Raw genomic sequence first — 19220 nt, 5'->3', positions numbered from 1 at the left:
TGATTCATTTCTCTTGATATAAATCCGAGTCATACCAATTTTCACACTAAGATTTTACATAAACCTTTTTTTTGAAAGCGGATAATATTGAAAAGGGCGTGTACGTATTCTCTTTATTATACATGTTACATTGTGTTTATATATAATTGAGCGTGAGGATCTTTCAATAGGCACCATAGGTTCGGCTGTCGTTGATGGTCTGGACTTTCTTGCTTCCTCCCTCGACCATCCAACTATTGACGATGCGATTGAACCGAAAACCAATTACACAATGTGAGTATTGGAAGAAAGTGAAAAGGGGTCATGAAAATGATGATGATTGTGAATATAATGAACAGGAAAATCCATTAAAACTTTTATTTTTGGTTGATGGGAAATGAAAGTGATAGGGTAGTGCTTGACCAGGCCAAAACACACACATATTGAGTGGGGGTGGGCCAGTAGGGGCCAGGGGACACACTTTGGTGCCCATTTGAAAGTCTTAGGCTACATGACAAAAATTAAAGGTTGAAACAAAACACAAAAACAAAAGCAATTCCAAAATGGTCCCAATACAATCTTATGCTCGATTCATCATAGACATACACACACACAACCTTTCTTAGTTCAATGTATATAACTACATATCAGTTCCACCAAATTTATTTCATACCTATAAGTCTATGGTGTGTGTTGTATATTTGGAGAAAACCCCAGATATTCAATATATTAGACTTGCTATATGAATTAACTGACATCAAACAACTAAGAAATTCGTTTGGCTACTTTTATTACCCATTTATGCTTTTGGTGTTTTTGTCAACAAGTCTAGAATGTCATATAACGAATACGTAGATGTAGGGTTTAATGTTATGATCACTTGTCCATTTGTAATGGATACCCCTACAAAAATGCCATCTTTTTTTTTGAACAACCAACTAAGTAACGTCGGGTACTCCATACGCGGGCCTTCATTGGCTAAAGGTAGCCCGAGCCGGCCATTAGTACGGACTGAGCCTCTAGCGGTCCACCTATTGAGGGATTCACCGGATAAAACCCGACCCCCACGCCCGCCAAATGGTACGACAACGAGGAGCCGGTAAAACCGGGTGAGATCAGGACTCGAACCCTGGCAAGCCAGGATCATCCCTCATATCTCCCATATAAATTGATGATAGTGAGGTTTGAAACCCTTACCTCTCACTGGTAAAGTGAGTTTCATTGTAAACAAAAGAGGTATTAGTGTGAAAATTAATTACGAAAAGTAGTTCTTAGGCGTTTAACAAAAGTTAGAGCATTTACACAAATTAACTCAAAAAGACATGATTTTGAGAATTTTTACATTTAAGATTCAAACGTAGATGCATCATAATACAATACTCACTTTTACCTATGTAGAAAACATGCTCAATGATGGCATTAGATATTTAGATTTTAGATGAAAGCAAGAAAGACATTAGATACACTAACATAGGATTGACAAACACGTAATTTAAGAGAAACCCACAAAGTATGTATACTTATACTTCAAAGGAAAATATAAAATCATTAAATGAGTTTAAGGTTACATGAAGTTGTTTTGGAGGTTCTAATCATTTATAATCAAGTGAAAACTAAGAATTTAAATGTGACAACTAATTTTTATTTTTAAAGCAGACAATTCATATATCTTTTAAAACTACTCATAAAGATTTACATATATATCTGTCATAGAACTATAACTCTCAACTATTTATAAATTTACATCTTTTCACACATCTTGATACTTGATTCTAGTCCTTTAGCCACACCTAATCAACCGACTGAAATGATCACAATTTGTGATTGATTAATTTAATGAAGATTAAAAAAAACTTTTAAAATCATACTTTTGTATCATTTTTCGTGTCTATCACACTCAAACAGGGGAGGCCCACTAAAGTCCAACTGTGGTCAAGCAACCTCACATTTTCAAAACTCGTATGTTATGTAAATTGTAAACTAATAAAATTCAGTTGACCTCATATTTTTTGGACATTAACCATATATAAATGACTGATTGTCAAATAAAATAATCTGACGAGTGATGCAATGGTTAACTTTGTTTCCATTTAATTAAGGGTAAAATTTCAAACTCACATCTAGCGTATATTTTTCTAGTTTCATCTTTTTCATCTTTTAGGGCTCTTAAATTATAATAGTAATTGAAGGTTAAAGTCATTCTCACTTTGTTAGATGGATAAGGTGGTTATAATGTAAAATAGAAGGTAAAATGTTCAATACAATTAACTGTTTAAGAAAAAGTAACCAAAGATTAGGTGTTCCAACACCAAAATTGAAGCATTTTTTTTTCTCTTCTACAAATCTCTTAAGTTAGTTGGTCCTTTTTATTTCCAGGTTTTTGTATTAGATATAAGCCAACGAAAGATTAATTCCGATAAAAAACCATGACTTCTTTGTGACCCGATTTAGTTCAGTAAAAAAAATTCGACAGAGACTCAATAAAAAATTCTAAGCCAACAGAAAAAACGATTCAATCCGACAAAAAGAACATAATTTCTTTAGCACTCGATTCAGTTCGATCAGAAAAATTTCAAAGATCTAATCCAACAAAATATGAGTCAAAATATTTCCTTAACCTGCTACTGTATTTCAACAAATTTGCGTACTAATCCTATAAAACCCTAAAAATAAATATAGAAATTTAGAGATCCTAAAAGAAGATTTGTTTGTAACAAACTAGTTTTTATTTTATATCTAAGTCAAAACCTAGGCAAAAGTTTTCTTACTCGATTCATCTCATGGAATTTGAATATGAACAAATGAGTTAAAGCTAAGACCATGTATATTTGATGGAGCTCATGTTGGGACGTTTTGCGTCATGTGATCCCACGCCACTATATGGGTGTTTTACAACGTGGATTGAGCATTTTCAAATCATTACCTTATTATTATAATTATTTTATTATTATTCTTACATTAAAAAAACAAATAAATAAAACAACCAATTACCTTCCTCACTTATCCCCCTTCTAGCGCTTTATAAGAAGCGCCCCCATATAAAAGCACTCAAGGCGCCTTAGGGGGGCAGGAGTGGTGTTCCCGACACTTTAGGGGCACTTTGGGTGGGAAAATGTCCTACTATGCATGGTTTAAATAGAATAATGGATACGGATTTTGATAAAGATAGATAAAACGTAAGTGGATATTGTTCTACACGTTTCATATTCGATTTGTTATTATTCATATTTTATCTTTATTTCTCTCTTGTGGCACATTTTCACTCTTATTATTCGGTTATTTAAATATTATATATAAATAAAAGTTAGATAATAAAATCAAAACTAATTTTAAAATTGTGCAAAGAAAAATGATTCACAAACTAGTTAACTATTAACCCGATTGTTTATATACGGGGGAATTCATGCATAGAATGCCAATCGATCATGCTCATATCATATGTATGTTTTCTTTTATTTTTCATTCTTATTAAATAATAGTGTGTTTTTAATACGATTTATATAATGATTGCATGATTTTTTTTAAATGAGGGGGTGGTGAGAGAGAGAGAGAGAGAGAGCAGGAAAGGGAGGGGGAGGCATGGGTGAGGGTGAAAGGTAGAGATTATGAGATGAAGAAGTTGGATGTGATATTCGACGTGAGGCACATGCGGAATAATATTACATGTAGTCAAAAATACATGCTAAAGAAACTATGCGATCTAGAGATTCTTCAAATGGTGAGGGATCGATCAAATCCCATTACTATCCATTGTAAGTTTAGCTCCTTAGTCCTTACAATGGATAGATTGGTGTTCTTTTAATGTCGTATTGTAAACTTCTTGCGTACTTCTCCTAGCATCTTGCTACAATTATGTTTGTTTTTAATAAAAGTTATCTTGTCGTTAAGAAAAGGTAAATGTAAATAGTTTTTTTAACAACTAGATAATATACTTTTAAATCCTCCTAATTTATCTGTTGTGGGGTTTAAACATTTGATATTAAAAGCACGAGCATCTATTACATCATTAGATGTGCATGTAAGACCATATACCAAACTTAGATTATCTCCTACATTTTCAGTTTTTTGAAAAAAAAATTATTCGTCTATTTAAAGAAATTGATCCAAAGATGACAAACTTGCCCCTAGAACTATTAAACCTGAAACAAGTGAGTCACCTTAATAGTAACGGAAATTGTTTGGGTAGTATGGTAATATACTAATATCCGGTAATGAGATCTGTTTCTTGTCCCCACGTCATAATCATCAAGATATGGGAAAGCGATGTTTGATATTCTCAACTTCCAAACAAATAGAGGCCAAACGTATGTATATATATTCCAGAGTCCATAATTCGGTTGGAAAGAAATATACAATATATTGTAACAAATTTATACAGACAAACGTCGTAATATCAAAAACTTGGTAACTATTGTTTTGGATATTATACAAAAATTAAGTACATAAATGCTCTTCAACTTCTGATTAGTGTCTAAACACTAACTATAACTACAAGTGTATTATGTAACACACATTTGTTACATATTAAACACATTGATATCTATTACATTTATAAACATTTTTTTAAAGAATAAACCCCGGACACTTGAGATCACCCGGTAAGTTGATCACGATTTCATACCAAGAACAAACAGAACCGGCCAGGAGAGGGGAGGGTGGACGATGGTACCGGGCCCGATTTTCTAGGAAGATCCTTAATTTTTTTAAAGTAATTAAATGAATAACCAACAATCACAAATTAACAAGCCATCTCACCGATTCATTTGAGCCCAAAACACATTTTAAAAAATGGCCTTCTTCGGTGAAACTCTATACGGAATTCTTAAAGATTATTCACTTTTGTTAGTTTTATATATGAGCTATTTAGTTCATATTTTACTTAGAGACTCGTAATTTTACTTGTCTCTAGCCTAAGATTCTTATGATTCTCAGAGATACCCTACTGGATGAACCCTTGGCTTAAATCGGACAAAATACATAAGGCGAGACTTCAACCCCCCGACCTCCTATAAGGAGAGGCATGGGTTTACCGCTAAACGAATTGGTGTTTAGTTTATTTAATCATGCATAGTCTTGATATATTCAATGAAAACTTTTTATACTATGTGTTGTCATTAAAGCCGGCCTCTGAATTTATCCAATCATATTGTGTCACGTGACGCTGACGAGACCCAACCCTTCAACCATTGTCGGTCGCGCCACCGATGAATTCACCTAGTTGTAGTTCGCACCATCTAAATTCATCCATTCGCGAACCAACCCATCAACTTTTCTCCTTCAGCCCAAGCGAGATGCTCGCCCAGAGTTGCGGCGCCCACTTGTGACGAGTTGTGAAGCGAGGGTGTTGTGGTGTTTTTGCCCGACGTGGCTCATGGCTCACGCCAGGCCAATCGCAGATGGGGTGGTGGGCCACAACAGATAGTCTTATATCAAAGTCATATATTCTAAAAACAAATATATAAGGTAAAATAAAGGAAAAAGTAAATAGAATTCCATTTATTAATTATTTTTTATTATTATTTTTTGGACAGAAACCTAAATACCTAAACATGCCCGTGATTAGTTCTAACCATCTTTTTGTTTTGTGAAGGACACCAAACTCCCAATGCGCTCATACCTGAAACTTGATCCAATCACGAGTGATGGATGACCTGTCTAGTCATTTCGTTAGTGAAGATTTGTATCATTATTGTCATTCTTGTAGTGTTGCAACAATTTGTTTCTTTTCTCTTATTTTCTCCTTTAAACATCTAATTTTATTATTAATCGTGTTATCTTACAGTTTTGTCTTTTGTAAGACTCGAACCTCAGTTGTTATTGGAAAGCCTCAACATATTTACCACAAGGGGTGAGACACTATTGCAACAATTGCTATCATTTTTATAAACGTTAACATTTTAAAAAGTATATTAAATAGCGTTTTTTCCTGTCAAAATTTATTCTCGTAAGACATATTCAATTTTTTCACCTATTGTCCTTCCTATAAACATAAAAATAAGAAAAATAAATTAACCTTGTTTACATACAAATAAATAACAGTTCTCATGATATATAAAAAAATACATTAATTTTTAGGAAAAAAAATAAAAATAATAGTTTACCAGTATCAAATACATCTTTAAGATAAAAAAATAATAACTTATCAAATTTTACGAATTAATTATTTTTCCGTTCATCCTTCATGAAAGTTTGGAGTTACCTTGTTAGTCTTTACAGACTGAAACAATTGTAAGGTACTTGAAGAAACACTAAGTGAACCCTGGACAGATTATAGATAATCTGGGGGTTAAGTAATGTTTCCCACGGATGAGATCTAGCTGAGAAGGTTGTTCTTCAGGAGACCTGCAAAACAGACACCGTAAGCTCGTCACTGAGAAGGGGGGGGGTTCCTCCTTGTGACCACCCTCCGGCGTGAGAATCAGACTAGGTTGCTCTGAATATAAGAGTATATTAAGAGATTGCTAGATAAGATTGAGATATCAGATAATCTTACTATTCCAAGATGTTGGAGTATTTATAGCCGAAGGTAGGTTTCCTAGAAGGTACAGCCGGCTGAATAGTATTCCTGTTCTACCAACAGTGGGCTATGCACAGGCCATACTGGTTGATGGATGGGTTACGGCCAACAGTAACAAAGTCGGCTGCACTATTCCACCAACTGTAGATTATGCACGTCCCACCTACTGTGGATTATACGCAGGCCATGCTGGTTGGTGAATAGGTTACGGCCAACAGTAACACTATTCTACCAACTGTAGGCTGCGCATGCCCCTCAGTAAGAGTTGGTGAGTAGGCAGCGGCTAATAGTGACAAACAGTACTAGAGGGTGCTCCTCCTCGTACTGTTGTCGGTGAGCTGTCACCCTGTGATTGGCTCATGGGCTGTTCTGGTCAGATTGTCTGTCCTATCCATACCTTGGTAGGTATAGTACAAAAGATCTTTCAGAATCATACGGACTGGCTCATTTTGGCGGGATTGTTCCCGCCTTGCTCATTCCTTCATGTGACTACTGAAGTAGCTATTGTCTTGTGCGTGTAGCCCTGCTGTCTGCGGGTAGCCTTCCCTGATGGCTTGTATCCGCAACTGCGGGAACAGGCGGGGTACTTCACCATTGGGAGGCTTTCCCTGCGTGTACAGCTTGCGTACTGCGCGTAAGGTTCTCTGAGCATGGTGGGTCCTGAGGGAGCAGATGGCCTTTGCGCAGACGTCCCTGTTCAAGGTGAGTCTTGCGGGACCAACTGGGCTCTGCTGGGACCTACCTCTTCAAGTCCCCCCAGTCCAATGTTCTTCTCATGAATGTTTAATAAAGTGAGGTGAACTTTTGGACTTTAAGCAAGGGGTTTTGAAAAAGGTTTTTAGTTTTAAGGTTCTCCGTGGGGATTCTTCCCGCGGGTTTCCTAATGTCACTTGCAAAAATTCCCGATTTTTTTGCTTGATCTTTGGGTATGATGCGGGTAGGTATGTAACCTCCTCGCAAGTCAGGAGCGTTGAGTCCCACTTGTGTGGATTCTCCCTGAGGTTTTGGTAGTTTTGAACATAGTGATCAATTATGTTAAAACCACCAATTCCATCCTGGAGCCTCAAACAATGTAGTTCTCGACGTTCCCGCTATGCGGGGATGTTATTTCCGTTTCCGCAAGCATTGCCCAGAAGATCCTTCTTGGTTTCAATTCCCTGCGGAGCGCTAGGTATGTGAAGGGTTTTGCCTTAACACTGTACCCGCGCTCGTCTTACGGTTACTTTACTTTCAAGGTACCCCTGGCGTCAATTCCCTGCGGGTGCTAGGTATGTGAAGGGTTTTGCCTTAACACTGTACCCGCACCCGTCTTATAGTTACTTTGTTGCCGGGGTATTCTTGGCTTCAATTCCCTACGGGTGCTAGGTATGTGAAGGGTTTTGCCTTAACAGTGTACCCGCATCCGTCTTATGGTTACTTGGTTGCCAAGTTATTCTTGGCTTCAATTCCCTGCGGGTGCTAGGTATGTGAAGGGTTTTGCCTTAACACTGTACTCGCATCCGTCTTACGGTTACTTGGTTGCCAAGGTAAGGGGTATTTTCCCGCTTACTTTTGAATCTTTTTTGAATTTTGAATTTCGAAATTCGAAGAGTTGGTGGAAAGATAGGAACAGTCCAAACATCTGAAACGTCGTGCGACGATTTCTTCTGACTGTGTCAGGACGTGCAGGAAGTTATGGTGACGTGACAGTACATGGTCATTCCAGACGCTTTTTCAGGGGCGTGGGCGCGTGGCCGCGAAATTAATGGTACGCGTCCTGTCAACAGCTGTTGCCAGCCTGCTTTTTGCCACGTGTCATAGTTTCATTGCACCTTCGATTTCTCTCTCCTCCGCATTAAATTCATCGCATTAATTGCGATTAGTATATAAAGGGGGAGAGGGCTCTTTGCAATCCACACCTTCACCCTTCTCTTCTTCTTCTTAGCGATTTCCGGCAAATACTCCCCTTTTCAGGCAAGCATTTTCCCGAAATCGCTTTCTTTCTGCAAAATGTCTTCTCGTGATCTTGAGTCTTCGGCCGATGATAAGAGTACTGCTGGTGAGTGCCAGTGTGCTCTGCCCGGCGATCAGTACCGGTATGTTGTTAGGAAGTTCATGCTCGATCCTTTCGAGCCTGAGTTTCCTGAACCCCATCAGACCGTGTACGATGCCCCCAGAGGCAAGATCGGGGTTTATGCAGCATTCTTTGTCTATGGGAATTTTAGGTTCCCATTGACAAAGTTTGTTTACCGTGTCCTTGAGAGGCACGGTGTTCATCTGACCGAGTTGCACCCCATGGCGATCGCCAAGATTCGCCATTTCGAGTGGGTGTGCCGGATTCTGGGCATTGAGCCCTATGTGGACCGCCTGATGACCTTCTATACTTGGAGGTGCATCCAGGGGTGGTACACCCTGACAACCCGGATCAAGGGTTTGAAGATTTGCGCGACCGAGCGCAGTCTCCGATCGTGGAAGCGGGAGTTCTTCTACATTTCTGCCCGCGCCATCCCCATTGCCATGAAGTTTAAAAATGGCCAAGCAATTCTGAGCCACCACGCCACCAACTACCAGGAGGCGGAATGGTTTGCGAAGATATCCCGGGTCCAATCTCCGGTTTACCGGTTTGCGGAGTCCGGGATGGTGATGCTGGGGATGAGCCGGGTATGGAAGGAGGCATCTCAGGTTCCCATCCTTCTCGAATACGGTTTGAACTCTACTCCTTATGGTATGTCTTGTCTTTCTTGCTGATATGAGTTTGTCTTCTAACTGTTTCTTTTCTTTCAGAGGGGAACGATTTGGGGTCGCTCCTGTACCCGCGGGAAGCTGACGGTCCCGTGCGGGTGGGTACTCGTGCTCTTGACGAGAACGAGTTGCCCATCCTGGAGCAAACAGCGGATCGGTTTGTGGAGGTCTATCCGCTGGGCCACGAGATCCTGAGCCACCGGCGGCCAGGTAAGGCGTTATTCTCTCCTCCACCCCTCAGTGCTGTACCCGCTGCTGGAATTCCTGACATCCTGTCTTCTTCTGAGGAATCCGCAGATGGTCCTCCGTTAGTGCGGAAGAAGAGGGCTGCCGGCGGGAAAGGGAAGGAGAAGGCGGCCTCCACCGCCGATCCAGTGCTCCAATCTGACACTGAGTCAGGTAGTGAAGAGGTGGCGGGGAACCCCGGTGGTGAGAAGACCACTGTTCCGGAGGCTACGACTGTTACCTCCGGAGAACCAATGACGACGACGGTGACCGGCATCAAGAGACCGGCTCCATCGGGTTCGTCCCCGCCCGTCCGTACGTTCAAGCTCAAGAAAACCCGTAAGTACAACTTTCTCTTAGCTTTTATCTTCGTAGTTTAATCCTTAAGTCTTTTAACACTTCCCTTCTTTACGCAGGCGTGGATGTTGGCGCATTCCAGGGTCAGGGGCCGAGTATTACCTCTCCGCCAATGGCGGTAGGCTTGGTCAGCCTACCTGAGGCGTCGACCCAGGCGCCTGCGCCTGCTTCCGCTGGTTCAGTTGCTCACTCCTTTGAGCCGACTGTTCCAGCCGAGATGACGTCACCGCCGGCTGTGAGGGCGATTTTTACAGCATCCTTCACAGAGCCGGCGGTTACTGTTGCCGCGGATTCTGCTGGCAGCGACCGCGGCGGCGACCACGGCGGCTGCTACCATGCCCCGTCATCGGCAACGACGGCCGGACAATCAGGTACGCGTGGGGCTTCTCGCATCTCTCCGCCACCTTCCCATCTGCCTGACCTCTTGGATGGATTTCCATTGGGTTCAGGTGATGGGTTCGGCGGCTATCGGCCTGTAATTGACCCTACAGGTGCGTAGGGTTCTTTTGGCCCATTTTTCTACATATATTTTTTATCATCTTTTCCTAACTTCTTTTTGTTTTCTGCAGTGTCGGATTCCAATGAAGTGTATGTTCCGCGATGGAACATACGCCGAGGAACAACCCTTCGTACCCCTGTGGAGTGCGTGGAATGGGCTCGCCACGCTGCTCCCCATGGTGCGTTGGGGGAAGCCATGGCTAGCTACCAGGAGGGTAGGCTAACCAACGAGCTTCGGGTTCTCCAAGCCTGGATGCAGCCGCGCGTCGAGCTGCTTTGTCGTGAAAACGACAAGTTAAAAGCAGCTCGCGCCAAGGAAGTATCTCAAGCGCGGGCTCTTCGGGAGGAGAACCAAAAGCTGTCCGCAGCTGCTGCGGAGAAGGAGAAGGCCTTCAAGGCCCTCGAGGTTGAGGTTCAAGCGCGACTCGAGGCCCGCTCCAAGGCTGCCCAAGCTGTTAACGAACAGCTTCGGCTGGCTAAGGAGACTGCGAGGAACGCAACCGAGAGGGCCACCAAAGCTGAAGCCGTTGCTGAGCCTTTACGCGTGGAGAATGAGGAGCTCAAGGCCAAATTAGAGGCTCTCCAACGTGCTCATGATGCCTTGGCGATGGAAGATGCCAAGAAGCTCCAGGAGATCTTGGACCAGAGGGGCGTGCTTGACCATACCGAGCGGAAGCTTAAGGGCGTCGAAGAGGCTGCCGCAAAGGAAGTTCTACTTGCCAACCTTAACAAAAGCGAAGCCGAACGCGCCTGCACCCAAGCTCAAGCCGCCCTTCAAGAAGCTCTGGTTGCCAAGGAATGGCTTCTTCGAGAAGCGTTGTCTCAGGTAAGTCTATCTTCATGTCTTCACGCTTTTCTTTGTAAATAGGGTGTTGACACTTGTATATTTTCTTATGTAGGTTGTGCATCGGGTCTTCTCAGAGACATCTTACGACGATGCAATGAGCGCAGCCCTCAACGCTTCTCACGAGGATGGGGAACGGGTCGGCTTCCTGCTTGGTCTAGGGTTTGTTGAGAAAGGCGTCCCGCCATCCAACTTCCCTTTGTACAATGTAGATACCGAAGCCATATATGACCAAGCAGTAAATCAATACGCCGCCTTCCCGCATCCGGTGGTGGAGAAGGTGAATGAAATTGCTGCTGCTGATGATGGGCTACCTATCCTTAAGGCTTACCTTGAACAGCCACGCTCTACTGACGGCGCTGGTCCAAGTGGAAGTGGCCCTGAAGCCTGATCCTGAAGATCCCTTCCCGCTGCTAGGATAGATTTAGTTTGTATAGATTTACTTTCTTGTAGGCGGGTAGTTACCCGGCCATTCTTGTAACGAATATTTATGAAATGTAAATCTTTGCGCGACTAAGACCGCTTGATTCATTGGATTCCTTGCTCTATAAACGTTATATGACTTACATACTTTAGTTTAAATTAGCAATTTTCCAAGTGTTTAGAATAAGTTAACCTTTGAACGTGGTAGATAGGTGTGAAGTTTTGCTTCCTCTTCCGTGATTGTGCGGGTAGGACCGTCACTTGCACGTAGTAGGATGGCTAAACTTTACCATCTGACCTGCGTGTAGGTTTACCTTATCTTTGAAGATAAGTTAACCTTTGAACGTGGTAAATAATAGGTGTGAAGTTTTGCTTCCTCTTTCGTGATTGCGCGGGTATGACCGTCACTTGCACTTAGTAGGATGGCTAAACTTTACCCATATCTGACCTGCGTGTAGGTTTTCCTCATCTTTGAGGATAAGTTAACCTTTGAACGTGGTAGATAATAGGTGTGAAGTTTTGCTTCCTCTTTCGTGATTGTGCGGGTATGACCGTCACTTGCACTTAGTAGGATGGCTAAACTTTACCCATATCTGACCTGCGTGTAGGTTTTCCTCATCTTTTTTTTTTTTTTTTTTTATTTAGGATAACCTTTGAACGTGGTAGATGATAGGTTGAAGTTTTGCTTCCTTGTTCGTGATTGTGCGGGTAAGACCGTCACTTGCACTTACAAGGATGGCTAAACTTTACTTACATCTGACCTGCGTGTAGGTTTCCCTTATTTTTAACGTTGTGTTTATGCGGGTTTTGCCGCCTTCCACACGTAACGACTTACTTCTTCCCGTTGATGCGGTAAATACCGGCACCAGTGGGAAGTTCATAAGTATAAAGGTAAACACATTATGAAAGGAGAATCATTTCCATTAGAAGTGGCTCTAGGCCTTTTCTTTATAAGTTTTGGAATTGATCTACATATAACATTTGCGTAATTGAGCTCCATTCCATGTTCTTGGGATGGGAGTGCCATCGAGCCTTTCGAGCCGGTATGCGCCCTTTCCCAGGACTTCTTTGATAATGTATGGCCCTTCCCAGACCGGGGCCAGCTTTCCCGGGCGCTCTTGGTTTGAAGCCTCGTTGTTACGCAGTATGTAGTCTCCTATATTGAAGTTGCAGAGTTTTACCCGCGTGTTGTAGTACTTTTGCATTTGTCGTTTGTAGTTCTCTTCACGCACTGCGGCTAAGTCTCTGCGTTCCTCGGTTAGCATAAGATCCAACCGTCTTTCCGCATCATTGTCTTCTGGCTGACTCAAGACCCTTGGTGAGGGTAGACCAATTTCGACCGGGACCATGGCTTCAGTGCCATAAGTGAGGCTGAACGGGGTTTCTCCCGTACTGGCCTTCTTCAGCGTTCTGTTTGCCCAAAGGACGTGCGGAAGCTCGTCCACCCAGCCGGATCTGTGTTCCGATAGTCTCTTCTTGATGCCTTCGACAATGCTCTTATTTGCTCTTTCCACCTCACCATTACCTTGCGGGTGTGCCACTGAGGTAAAGGTGTGGGTGATTTGAAGTTCTTTTAGCCACTGTTGTAGCTTCTTGTCGGCAAAGTTGGTGCCGTTATCGCTCACCAAATTCTGTGGAAGTCCAAAACGACAAATAATAAATTCCCAAATAAATTTTTTGATATGTTTCGCGGTTGTTTGGGCTAAAGGTTTTGCTTCTATCCACTTGGTGAAGTAGTCGATGGCTACCACTAGGAACTGAACATTTCCTGCTGCTGTAGGAAATGGGCCTGTCACATCGATGACCCACTTCTGAAATGGCCATGAAGAAGTGACTGGAACCAGTTCATTCTTCGGGCGGTGCGTGTTGGGTGCGTAAAGCTGGCAAGACCTGCATTTTCTGATGTATGCCAGTGCATCCGTATGCATCCCCGGCCAAAAGTATCCCGCGTTGTTTAGCTTGGCTACAACAGCGCGGGGACCTGCGTGTACTCCACAGATGCCTTCGTGTACTTCCCTTAGGAGGTAGTCAGCATCTTGGTTGTCCACGCATCTTAAGAGTGGGCCAAGAAAGTTACGTCTGTAAAGGATGTCATTGACGAGTTGATAATTCAGTGCTTTACAGCGTAGTTTTCTTGCCTGTGTTTTTGACTCTGGTAGTGTTCCTGCTGCAAGGTAATTTATTATTGGTGTCATCCACGTTTCTGTACCGGTTTGGATGACACAAATTTCCTTGTGCGGGACTGATGGTGCTTCGAGGAGTTCAATGCGGATGTCCTTTCCCAAGTGGGTGAAGGCTAGTGATGCAAGCTTGCTTAACGCATCCGCAGATTTGTTTTCGCTGCGCTTGACGTGTATGACTTTACAATCATTAAAATCACGCATAAGGGTTTTTGCCTGGGCGAGGTACAGGGCCATTGTGTCGTTCACAGCCGTGTACGTCCCATTTATTTGGTTGGCCACCAGCATGGAATCCACGTGGGCTTCCAAGTTTTTCACTCCCATCTTACGCGCAATTCTCAATCCGGCCAAGAATGCTTCATATTCGGCTTCGTTATTCGTACTTGGAAAATCCAACCGAATAGCGTAAGTATATTCTTGGCCTGCTGGGTTGGTTAATTTTAACCCTGCGCCTGAACCCTCGTTACTGGCTGCTCCATCAGTGTAGAGTCGCCAGACATCATTGATGTCCTGTGCTGGGGAGGGTTGAGCCTCTTCCTGGCACTCTTTCTCCCGCGAAGCGGGGACTTCTGCAATAAAATCGGCCAGGACCTGGCCTTTTATGGCTGGTCTTGGCTTGTACTTAATTGCATATTCTCCCAATTCAATTGCCCATTTGGCTAGACGTCCCGATAATTCGGGTTTGCCTAGAACGTTTGAGAGTTTGAAGTTGGTGAGAATGGTGATTGGGTGGCCCTGGAAATATCGTCTTAACCTGCGTGAAGCGTGTATAAGTGCTAAGACCAATTTTTCGAGGGTAGAGTACCGGGTTTCTACGTCTGTTAGTACACGGCTAACATAATAGATTGGCATCTGGATGCCTTTTCGTTCTATTAGCAGGACTGCCCCGGTTGCTCTATCTGTTGCGGAAAGGTATAGGATTAACTCCTCTCCCGCTTGTGGTGCTGTAAGTGTTGGGAGTTCGATCAGGCGTGACCGAATCTCCTGAAAAGCTGCTTCCGCTTCTGGTGTCCAGCGGAAGTGCGTTTTCTTTAAGCAGTTTCTCAATGTTGACACGAAAGGAAACGACTTATCCGCATGGTTTGCCAAAAAGCGATTAAGTGCGACTAGTCGTCCATTCAGTGTCTGAGCCTGTTTGATGGTGGTAGGTGATTCCATTTTAACAATGGCTTCGACCTTTTCAGGGTTCGCTCTGAAGCCATCTTTAGTAACAATGACTCCCAAGAACTTCCCTTCTTCCATCCCAAATGAACACTTGCTCGGGTTGAGCTTCATGTTTATCTTTCTGAGCGTGTTGAAAGTTTCTTCAATGTCTTTCAACATCGCTTCTGGCTCGGGGCTTTTGATGACCAAATCATCCATATAGACTTCCAAGTTTCTCCCAATTTGGGCATGAAACTCTTTGTCCATTAGTCGTTGGTACGTGGACCCTGCATTCTTAAGTCCGAATGGCATCATTTTATAACAAAATGTACCACCGGGCGTCCGAAATGCGGTTTTGTCCTGGTCATCTACGGCCATGTGGATTTGATGGTACCCCTTATACGCATCCAAGAAGCATTTAAGGCGAAATGGTGCCAACGAATCCACCTTAAGATCAATTTCTGGTAACGGATAATAATCTTTGGGGCATGCTTTGTTCAAATCTTTGAAATCTATGCACATGCGCCATTGTTTGTCATTCTTCGGTACCATTACGGGATTTGCAACCCATGTTTGATATCTACTAACGCGTATGATGCCTGCGTCAAGGAGTTCCTTGACTTGGGTTCTACACGCGTTAGTTTGTTCAGGCCCCATTACTCTGCGCTTTTGTACGACTGGCGTAACAGCCGGATCGCACTTGAGCTTATGCTCCGCCGTACTTCGGGGTACACCAGTCATGTCAGCTGGTGCCCACGCAAAGATGTCAGCGTTTGTCTGTAGTAAGCGTTTGAGTAGGGTGCGGGTGGGATCAACGATTGTTGGTCCAATGGTAACGGCCTGGTCGGGGTATTTGCCATTGAAGGCCCATTTTTCCGGTTCGGTGATGGTTGGTTTAGCCATTTTCGGTTTGGGTTTAGATGAGACAGATGCGATGCATACCTGGGGAATGCCAGTGATCATTGCTACACCCTCAGCTGTTGGCCATCCCATCATGCCGTGGACTGAAGATACCACGGCGTTGAATCTTGCCATCCCGTCTCTTCCGAATAGGATGTCGTACGTGTGGTGTGGCTTTTTCATCACGACAAAATCCACGTCTTCTGTGCGTGAATGATTCCCATCGGTAAGAGTAACGGGGAAAGATAGGATACCCAGGGGGGTTTCTGTACTGCCGTCAAACCCTTCCATTGAAGCGTAGACCGTTTCCAAGCGTTCTTTGTCTTCATCATCCAGCTTATCAAAGAACTGCCTGTACATCACTGTCGACGAAGCGCCGTTGTCAGCAAGAGTGCGGGAAGTGATGTAATGCCCCAGCTGGCTTCTGATGACGATGGGGCCTTCTTTGCTGGGGCCTCCTGGCACTCGCTGGAAGCGCACCTCAGCTTCCTTCCACGCTCATGGTTCTGTCACTCGTCTTTTTCTTCCTCTGACCTTGCCATGAACCATGTTGATGCTGATGTCGACGGGCTTTCGTCCGTTACCTCTGTACCGGTTGTCATTCCTTCCTCCCTTCTTGATTGATGCCACGAGATGTGCAAGTCTTCCATCCTTGACAAATGTCTCAACAATATCCTTCAAGGATGTGCACTCTTCAGTACCATGACCCTTTGTCCCGTGGAAATCACAGGATCTGCTTTGATCCGCATTAGGTTTCTGCCGGATCAATGGGGCTTTTGGCCATGGCAATTTTTCCGTGGCAAATATCTCCGTGACGCTCTTGGTGAGTGGCGTCCACCGGTGTTTTCGGTTTGAAGGGTGTGTGTTGTCCCTTCCGCCAACAAGAGGGCGAGAGCTGGATGAGGTGTCAAAGTTTACCCTTGACTGCCAAATACCTAGCCGCCTCTTTTTGTTCTGCCGGGCGGTCCTAACGTTGTTCTCTCTTGTCCTCTGCGTGTAGAGGTGTGTACTCTGGGGAAGATCCCTTCCCAGTTGCTTTTCCGTCTCGGCAAAGCGCTTTGCCGCCGTCATGATGGCATCCCATGTTGATGGCATGCCATCCTTACCCGTCAATGTGCGGATAAGTTCTGGGTATTCGGCGCCTTGGATGAAAGCGGCGCGAACCAGATCCTCACTTATGTTGCCGAGACTTAGCTTTTTGGAGTTGAAGCGGGTGATGAAGTCTAGTAAAGATTCATCCTCCTCTCTCACGCAGTTGAGGATCGTCCACTGCTCTTCAGTGTACTTCCTCTGTTGGCTGAAGTGCTGGCTGAACTTGTTCTGAAAGTCCGCCCAGTCATATATGTGGTGGATCGGTAAACGATCGAACCATGCCCTGGCCGCTCCGACCAGAGTCATCTGGAACATGTAGCACCACGTGGGTTCCGTCCAGTTGCTGACGGTAGCCCCCGCAATGAACCTGTTCAAATGGTCGTCTGGGTCGGATAGACCATCATAAGTGCCAATGTTGGACATCTGTTTGGCACTTCTCGGGGCGATTGCTTCCGCAATGTCCCTTGCGAATTTTGACTTTCCTGCATTTGTAGCAGTTGGTCTAAAGGTTTTGGAGAAGTCACGCGGGTTTCTCTCCGCAGTTGGTTTAAAAGCTTCCCCAAAATTCCTTTTTGGTTGGACGTCCGTCTCCTTACGCTTCCCTTTCGCCTTATGGCGAGGGTTTGCGTCGGTATCGGACTCCCTCTCGTCGTCTGAGTACTCGCACTCACTGCTCATATTGAGGTGTTGGCGAGTACTGCCGAATTCGTCAGCCTGTTGGGCTGAACGCAAGCGTTCATCCAATTCGGCTTGGAATTCTCTTTGACGTGCCTCGGCCCACGCCTTCACTTGATCTAGTGTTTGGCGAGGGGCCCTTGTTCGTTTTTCCAACTGGGTGTCAGTGAACCCCAGTGGAATATTTACTGCACTTGCCCCGGCTTGGGTAGTCGGGGTAGTGTTCGTAAGATTTGTGTAACCGCCGGTGTTCCCCCCAGTTGCTGGGGTTGTGGTTACCGGGGTTTCTTGGTCGGTTACTGGCCTTTGGACCGGAGTAACGTTAACCATTTCTTCAGAAATTTTGAAAAAACTAAAATAGTTCTAGCTTTTATGCACGGATGGCGCCAATGAAGAAACACTAAGTGAACCCTGGACAGATTATAGATAATCTGGGGGTTAAGTAATGTTTCCCACGGATGAGATCTAGCTGAGAAGGTTGTTCTTCAGGAGACCTGAAAAACAGACACCGTAAGCTCGTCACTGAGAAGGGGGGGGGGGGTTCCTCCTTGTGACCACCCTCCGGCGTGAGAATCAGACTAGGTTGCTCTGAATATAAGAGTATATTAAGAGATTGCTAGATAAGATTGAGATATCAGATGATCTTACCATTCCAAGATGTTGGAGTATTTATAGCCGAAGGTAGGTTTCCTAGAAGGTATAGCCGGCTGAATAGTATTCCTGTTCTACCAACAGTGGGCTATGCACAGGCCATACTGGTTGGTGGATGGGTTACGGCCAACAGTAACAAAGTCGGCTGCACTATTCCACCAACTGTAGATTATGCACGTCCCACCTACTGTGGATTATACGCAGGCCATGCTGGTTGGTGAATAGGTTACGGCCAACAGTAACACTATTCTACCAACTGTAGGCTGCGCATGCCCCTCAGTAAGAGTTGGTGAGTAGGCAGCGGCTAATAGTGACAAACAGTACTAGAGGGTGCTCCTCCTCGTACTGTTGTCGGTGAGCTGTCACCCTGTGATTGGCTCATGGGCTGTTCTGGTCAGATTGTCTGTCCTATCCATACCTTGGTAGGTATAGTACAAAAGATCTTTCAGAATCATACGGACTGGCTCATTTTGGCGGGATTGTTCCCGCCTTGCTCATTCCTTCATGTGACTACTGAAGTAGCTATTGTCTTGTGCGTGTAGCCCTGCTGTCTGCGGGTAGCCTTCCCTGATGGTTTGTATCGGCAACTGCGGGAACAGGCGGGGTACTTCACCATTGGGAGGCTTTCCCTGCGTGTACAGCTTGCGTACTGCGCGTAAGGTTCTCTGAGCATGGTGGGTCCTGCGGGAGCAGATGGCCTTTGCGCAGACGTCCCTGTTCAAGGTGAGTCTTGCGGGACCAACTGGGCTCTGCTGGGACCTACCTCTTCACCTATTGTCCTTCCTATAAACATAAAAATAAGAAAAATAAATTAACCTTGTTTACATACAAATAAATAACAGTTCTCATGATATATAAAAAAATACATTAATTTTTAGGAAAAAAAATAAAAATAATAGTTTACCAGTATCAAATACATCTTTAAGATAAAAAAATAATAACTTATCAAATTTTAAGAATTAATTATTTTTCCGTTCATCCTTCATGAAAGTTTGGAGTTACCTTGTTAGTCTTT

This window comes from Bidens hawaiensis, unplaced genomic scaffold, assembly GCF_021521415.1.
Source record: "Bidens hawaiensis isolate Kalapana, Puna unplaced genomic scaffold, B.hawaiensis_p1.1 tig00056970_1, whole genome shotgun sequence".
Lineage (NCBI taxonomy): Eukaryota > Viridiplantae > Streptophyta > Magnoliopsida > Asterales > Asteraceae > Bidens > Bidens hawaiensis.
This window is presented reverse-complemented; position numbering follows the sequence as displayed.